Raw genomic sequence first — 8,033 nt, 5'->3', positions numbered from 1 at the left:
CAGATACTTTAATTTGTACGATAATTGCAGGTGCTTTTCAGATACTTTTTAGGATAATTGCAAGCGCGTTTCAGATACTTTGTAGGATAATTACAGGCGCGTTTCAGATATTTGTAGGATAATTGCAGGTGATTTTCAGATAATTTTTAGGATCATTGCAGCCGAATTTCAGATACTTTGTAGGATAATTACAGGCGCGTTTCAGATACTTTGTAGGATAATTGCAGGTACTTTTCAGATATTTTTATGATAATTGCAGGAGCATTTCATATACTTTGTAGGATAATTGCAGGTGCTTTTCATATACTTTGTAGGATAGTTGCAGGCGCTTTTCATATACTTTGTAGGAAAATTGCAGGCGCTTTTCATATACTTTTCAGGATCATTGCAGGCGCGTTTCAGATACTTTTTAGGATCATTGCAGGCGTATTTCGGATACTTTGTAGGATAATTGCAGGTGCGTTTCAGATACTTTGTAGGATAATTGCAGGCGCGTTTCAGATACTTTGTAGGATAATTACAGGCGCGTTTCAGATACTTTGTAGGATAATTGCAGGTGATTTTCAGATAATTTTTAGGATCATTGCAGCCGAATTTCAGATACTTTGTAGGATAATTACAGGCGCGTTTCAGATACTTTGTAGGATAATTGCAGGTACCTTTCAGATATTTTTAGGATAATTGCAGGAGCATTTCATATACTTTGTAGGATAATTGCAGGCGCTTTTCATATACTTTGTAGGATAATTGCAGGCGCTTTTCATATACTTTGTAGGAAAATTGCAGGCGCTTTTCATATACTTTTCAGGATCATTGCAGGCGCGTTTCAGATACTTTTTAGGATCATTGCAGGTGAATTTCAGATACTCTGTATAATAATTGCAGGCGCGTTTCAGATTCTTTGCAGGATCATTGCAGGCTCTTTTCATATACTTTGTAGGATAATTGCAGGTGCGTTTCAGATACTTTGTAGGATCATTGCAGCCGCGTTTCAGATACTTCGCAGGATCATTGCAGGAGCATTTCAGATACTCTGTAGGATAATTGCAGGTGCGTTTCAGATACTTTGCAGGGTCATTGCTGGCGCTTTTCATATACTTTTCAGGATCATTGCAGGCGCGTTTCAGATACTTTTTAGGATCATTGCAGGCGTATTTCGGATACTTTGTAGGATAATTGCAGGCGCGTTTCAGATACTTTGTAGGATAATTACAGGCGCGTTTCAGATACTTTGTAGGATAATTGCAGGTGATTTTCAGATAATTTTTAGGATCATTGCAGCCGAATTTCAGATACTTTGTAGGATAATTACAGGCGCGTTTCAGATACTTTGTAGGATGATTGCAGGTACCTTTCAGATATTTTTAGGATAATTGCAGGAGCATTTCATATACTTTGTAGGATAATTGCAGGCGCTTTTCATATACTTTGTAGGATAATTGCAGGCGCTTTTCATATACTTTGTAGGAAAATTGCAGGCGCTTTTCATATACTTTTCAGGATCATTGCAGGCGCGTTTCAGATACTTTTTAGGATCATTGCAGGCGTATTTCGGATACTTTGTAGGATAATTGCAGGTGCGTTTCAGATACTTTGTAGGATAATTGCAGGCGCGTTTCAGATACTTTGTAGGATAATTACAGGCACGTTTCAGATACTTTGTAGGATAATTGCAGGTGATTTTCAGATAATTTTTAGGATCATTGCAGCCGAATTTCAGATACTTTGTAGGATAATTACAGGCGCGTTTCAGATACTTTGTAGGATAATTGCAGGTACCTTTCAGATATTTTTAGGATAATTGCAGGAGCATTTCATATACTTTGTAGGATAATTGCAGGCGCTTTTCATATACTTTGTAGGATAATTGCAGGCGCTTTTCATATACTTTGTAGGAAAATTGCAGGCGCTTTTCATATACTTTTCAGGATCATTGCAGGCGCGTTTCAGATACTTTTTAGGATCATTGCAGGTGAATTTCAGATACTCTGTATAATAATTGCAGGCGCGTTTCAGATTCTTTGCAGGATCATTGCAGGCTCTTTTCATATACTTTGTAGGATAATTGCAGGTGCGTTTCAGATACTTTGTAGGATCATTGCAGCCGCGTTTCAGATACTTCGCAGGATCATTGCAGGAGCATTTCAGATACTCTGTAGGATAATTGCAGGTGCGTTTCAGATACTTTGCAGGGTCATTGCAGCCGCGTTTCAGATTCTTTGTAGGATCATTGCTGGTGCGATTTAGATACTTTGTGGAATAATATCAGATGCGTTTCAGATACTTTGCAGGATCATTGCAGCCGCGTTTCAGATACTTTTAAGGACCATTACAGGCGCGTTTCAGATACTTTAATTTGTACGATAATTGCAGGTGCTTTTCAGATACTTTTTAGGATAATTGCAGGTGCGTTTCAGATACTTTGTAGGATAATTACAGGCGCGTTTCAGATACTTTGTAGGATAATTGCAGGTGATTTTCAGATAATATTTAGGATCATTGCAGCCGAATTTCAGATACTTTGTAGGATAATTACAGGCGCGTTTCAGGTACTTTGTAGGATAATTGCAGGTACTTTTCAGATATTTTTAGGATAATTGCAGGAGCATTTCATATACTTTGTATTATAATTGCAGGTGCTTTTCATATACTTTGTAGGATAGTTGCAGGCGCTTTTCATATACTTTGTAGGAAAATTGCAGGCGCTTTTCATATACTTTTCAGGATCATTGCAGGCGCGTTTCAGATACTTTTTAGGATCATTGCAGGCGTATTTCGGATACTTTGTAGGATAATTGCAGGTGCGTTTCAGATACTTTGTAGAATAATTGCAGGCGCCTTTCAGATACTTTGTAGGATAATTACAGGCGCGTTTCAGATACTTTGTAGGATAATTGCAGGTGATTTTCAGATAATTTTTTGGATCATTGCAGCCGAATTTCAGATACTTTGTAGGATAATTACAGGCGCGTTTCAGATACTTTGTAGGATAATTGCAGGTACCTTTCAGATATTTTTAGGATAATTGCAGGAGCATTTCATATACTTTGTAGGATAATTGCAGGTGCTTTTCATATACTTTGTAGGATAATTGCAGGCGCTTTTCATATACTTTGTAGGAAAATTGCAGGCACTTTTCATATACTTTTCAGAATCATTGCAGGCGCGTTTCAGATACTTTTTAGGATCATTGCAGGTGAATTTCAGATACTCTGTATAATAATTGCAGGCGCGTTTCAGATTCTTTGCAGGATCATTGCAGGCTCTTTTCATATACTTTGTAGGATAATTGCAGGTGCGTTTCAGATACTTTGTAGGATCATTGCAGCCGCGTTTCAGATACTTCGCAGGATCATTGCAGGAGCATTTCAGATACTCTGTAGGATAATTGCAGGTGCGTTTCAGATACTTTGCAGGGTCATTGCAGGCGCTTTTCATATACTTTTCAGGATCATTGCAGGCGCGTTTCAGATACTTTTTAGGATCATTGCAGGCGTATTTCGGATACTTTGTAGGATAATTGCAGGCGCGTTTCAGATACTTTGTAGGATAATTACAGGCGCGTTTCAGATACTTTGTAGGATAATTGCAGGTGATTTTCAGATAATTTTTAGGATCATTGCAGCCGAATTTCAGATACTTTGTAGGATAATTACAGGCGCGTTTCAGATACTTTGTAGGATGATTGCAGGTACCTTTCAGATATTTTTAGGATAATTGCAGGAGCATTTCATATACTTTGTAGGATAATTGCAGGCGCTTTTCATATACTTTGTAGGATAATTGCAGGCGCTTTTCATATACTTTGTAGGAAAATTGCAGGCGCTTTTCATATACTTTTCAGGATCATTGCAGGCGCGTTTCAGATACTTTTTAGGATCATTGCAGGCGTATTTCGGATACTTTGTAGGATAATTGCAGGTGCGTTTCAGATACTTTGTAGGATAATTGCAGGCGCGTTTCAGATACTTTGTAGGATAATTACAGGCACGTTTCAGATACTTTGTAGGATAATTGCAGGTGATTTTCAGATAATTTTTAGGATCATTGCAGCCGAATTTCAGATACTTTGTAGGATAATTACAGGCGCGTTTCAGATACTTTGTAGGATAATTGCAGGTACCTTTCAGATATTTTTAGGATTATTGCAGGAGCATTTCATATACTTTGTAGGATAATTGCAGGCGCTTTTCATATACTTTGTAGGATAATTGCAGGCGCTTTTCATATACTTTGTAGGAAAATTGCAGGCACTTTTCATATACTTTTCAGAATCATTGCAGGCGCGTTTCAGATACTTTTTAGGATCATTGCAGGTGAATTTCAGATACTCTGTATAATAATTGCAGGCGCGTTTCAGATTCTTTGCAGGATCATTGCAGGCTCTTTTCATATACTTTGTAGGATAATTGCAGGTGCGTTTCACATACTTTGTAGGATCATTGCAGCCGCGTTTCAGATACTTCGCAGGATCATTGCAGGAGCATTTCAGATACTCTGTAGGATAATTGCAGGTGCGTTTCAGATACTTTGCAGGGTCATTGCAGGCGCTTTTCATATACTTTTCAGGATCATTGCAGGCGCGTTTCAGATACTTTTTAGGATCATTGCAGGCGTATTTCGGATACTTTGTAGGATAATTGCAGGCGCGTTTCAGATACTTTGTAGGATAATTACAGGCGCGTTTCAGATACTTTGTAGGATAATTGCAGGTGATTTTCAGATAATTTTTAGGATCATTGCAGCCGAATTTCAGATACTTTGTAGGATAATTACAGGCGCGTTTCAGATACTTTGTAGGATGATTGCAGGTACCTTTCAGATATTTTTAGGATAATTGCAGGAGCATTTCATATACTTTGTAGGATAATTGCAGGCGCTTTTCATATACTTTGTAGGATAATTGCAGGCGCTTTTCATATACTTTGTAGGAAAATTGCAGGTGCGTTTCAGATACTTTGTAGGATCATTGCAGCCGCGTTTCAGATACTTCGCAGGATCATTGCAGGAGCATTTCAGATACTCTGTAGGATAATTGCAGGTGCGTTTCAGATACTTTGCAGGGTCATTGCAGCCGCGTTTCAGATACTTTTAAGGACCATTACAGGCGCGTTTCAGATACTTTAATTTGTACGATAATTGCAGGTGCTTTTCAGATACTTTTTAGGATAATTGCAAGCGCGTTTCAGATACTTTGTAGGATAATTACAGGCGCGTTTCAGATATTTGTAGGATAATTGCAGGTGATTTTCAGATAATTTTTAGGATCATTGCAGCCGAATTTCAGATACTTTGTAGGATAATTACAGGCGCGTTTCAGATACTTTGTAGGATAATTGCAGGTACTTTTCAGATATTTTTATGATAATTGCAGGAGCATTTCATATACTTTGTAGGATAATTGCAGGTGCTTTTCATATACTTTGTAGGATAGTTGCAGGCGCTTTTCATATACTTTGTAGGAAAATTGCAGGCGCTTTTCATATACTTTTCAGGATCATTGCAGGCGCTTTTCATATACTTTTCAGGATCATTGCAGGCGCGTTTCAGATACTTTTTAGGATCATTGCAGGTGAATTTCAGATACTCTGTATAATAATTGCAGGCGCGTTTCAGATTCTTTGCAGGATCATTGCAGGCTCTTTTCATATACTTTGTAGGATAATTGCAGGTGCGTTTCAGATACTTTGTAGGATCATTGCAGCCGCGTTTCAGATACTTCGCAGGATCATTGCAGGAGCATTTCAGATACTCTGTAGGATAATTGCAGGTGCGTTTCAGATACTTTGCAGGGTCATTGCAGCCGCGTTTCAGATACTTTTAAGGACCATTACAGGCGCGTTTCAGATACTTTAATTTGTACGATAATTGCAGGTGCTTTTCAGATACTTTTTAGGATAATTGCAAGCGCGTTTCAGATACTTTGTAGGATAATTACAGGCGCGTTTCAGATATTTGTAGGATAATTGCAGGTGATTTTCAGATAATTTTTAGGATCATTGCAGCCGAATTTCAGATACTTTGTAGGATAATTACAGGCGCGTTTCAGATACTTTGTAGGATAATTGCAGGTACTTTTCAGATATTTTTATGATAATTGCAGGAGCATTTCATATACTTTGTAGGATAATTGCAGGTGCTTTTCATATACTTTGTAGGATAGTTGCAGGCGCTTTTCATATACTTTGTAGGAAAATTGCAGGCGCTTTTCATATACTTTTCAGGATCATTGCAGGCGCGTTTCAGATACTTTTTAGGATCATTGCAGGCGTATTTCGGATACTTTGTAGGATAATTGCAGGTGCGTTTCAGATACTTTGTAGGATAATTGCAGGCGCGTTTCAGATACTTTGTAGGATAATTACAGGCGCGTTTCAGATACTTTGTAGGATAATTGCAGGTGATTTTCAGATAATTTTTAGGATCATTGCAGCCGAATTTCAGATACTTTGTAGGATAATTACAGGCGCGTTTCAGATACTTTGTAGGATAATTGCAGGTACCTTTCAGATATTTTTAGGATAATTGCAGGAGCATTTCATATACTTTGTAGGATAATTGCAGGCGCTTTTCATATACTTTGTAGGATAATTGCAGGCGCTTTTCATATACTTTGTAGGAAAATTGCAGGCGCTTTTCATATACTTTTCAGGATCATTGCAGGCGCGTTTCAGATACTTTTTAGGATCATTGCAGGTGAATTTCAGATACTCTGTATAATAATTGCAGGCGCGTTTCAGATTCTTTGCAGGATCATTGCAGGCTCTTTTCATATACTTTGTAGGATAATTGCAGGTGCGTTTCAGATACTTTGTAGGATCATTGCAGCCGCGTTTCAGATACTTCGCAGGATCATTGCAGGAGCATTTCAGATACTCTGTAGGATAATTGCAGGTGCGTTTCAGATACTTTGCAGGGTCATTGCAGGCGCTTTTCATATACTTTTCAGGATCATTGCAGGCGCGTTTCAGATACTTTTTAGGATCATTGCAGGCGTATTTCGGATACTTTGTAGGATAATTGCAGGCGCGTTTCAGATACTTTGTAGGATAATTACAGGCGCGTTTCAGATACTTTGTAGGATAATTGCAGGTGATTTTCAGATAATTTTTAGGATCATTGCAGCCGAATTTCAGATACTTTGTAGGATAATTACAGGCGCGTTTCAGATACTTTGTAGGATGATTGCAGGTACCTTTCAGATATTTTTAGGATAATTGCAGGAGCATTTCATATACTTTGTAGGATAATTGCAGGCGCTTTTCATATACTTTGTAGGATAATTGCAGGCGCTTTTCATATACTTTGTAGGAAAATTGCAGGCGCTTTTCATATACTTTTCAGGATCATTGCAGGCGCGTTTCAGATACTTTTTAGGATCATTGCAGGCGTATTTCGGATACTTTGTAGGATAATTGCAGGTGCGTTTCAGATACTTTGTAGGATAATTGCAGGCGCGTTTCAGATACTTTGTAGGATAATTACAGGCACGTTTCAGATACTTTGTAGGATAATTGCAGGTGATTTTCAGATAATTTTTAGGATCATTGCAGCCGAATTTCAGATACTTTGTAGGATAATTACAGGCGCGTTTCAGATACTTTGTAGGATAATTGCAGGTACCTTTCAGATATTTTTAGGATAATTGCAGGAGCATTTCATATACTTTGTAGGATAATTGCAGGCGCTTTTCATATACTTTGTAGGATAATTGCAGGCGCTTTTCATATACTTTGTAGGAAAATTGCAGGCGCTTTTCATATACTTTTCAGGATCATTGCAGGCGCGTTTCAGATACTTTTTAGGATCATTGCAGGTGAATTTCAGATACTCTGTATAATAATTGCAGGCGCGTTTCAGATTCTTTGCAGGATCATTGCAGGCTCTTTTCATATACTTTGTAGGATAATTGCAGGTGCGTTTCAGATACTTTGTAGGATCATTGCAGCCGCGTTTCAGATACTTCGCAGGATCATTGCAGGAGCATTTCAGATACTCTGTAGGATAATTGCAGGTGCGTTTCAGATACTTTG

This window comes from Phalangium opilio, unplaced genomic scaffold, assembly GCF_054372755.1.
Source record: "Phalangium opilio isolate 3A_F unplaced genomic scaffold, DU_Popi_V2 ptg000046l_1, whole genome shotgun sequence".
In the NCBI taxonomy this organism is placed as follows: Eukaryota; Metazoa; Arthropoda; class Arachnida; order Opiliones; family Phalangiidae; genus Phalangium; species Phalangium opilio.
This window is presented reverse-complemented; position numbering follows the sequence as displayed.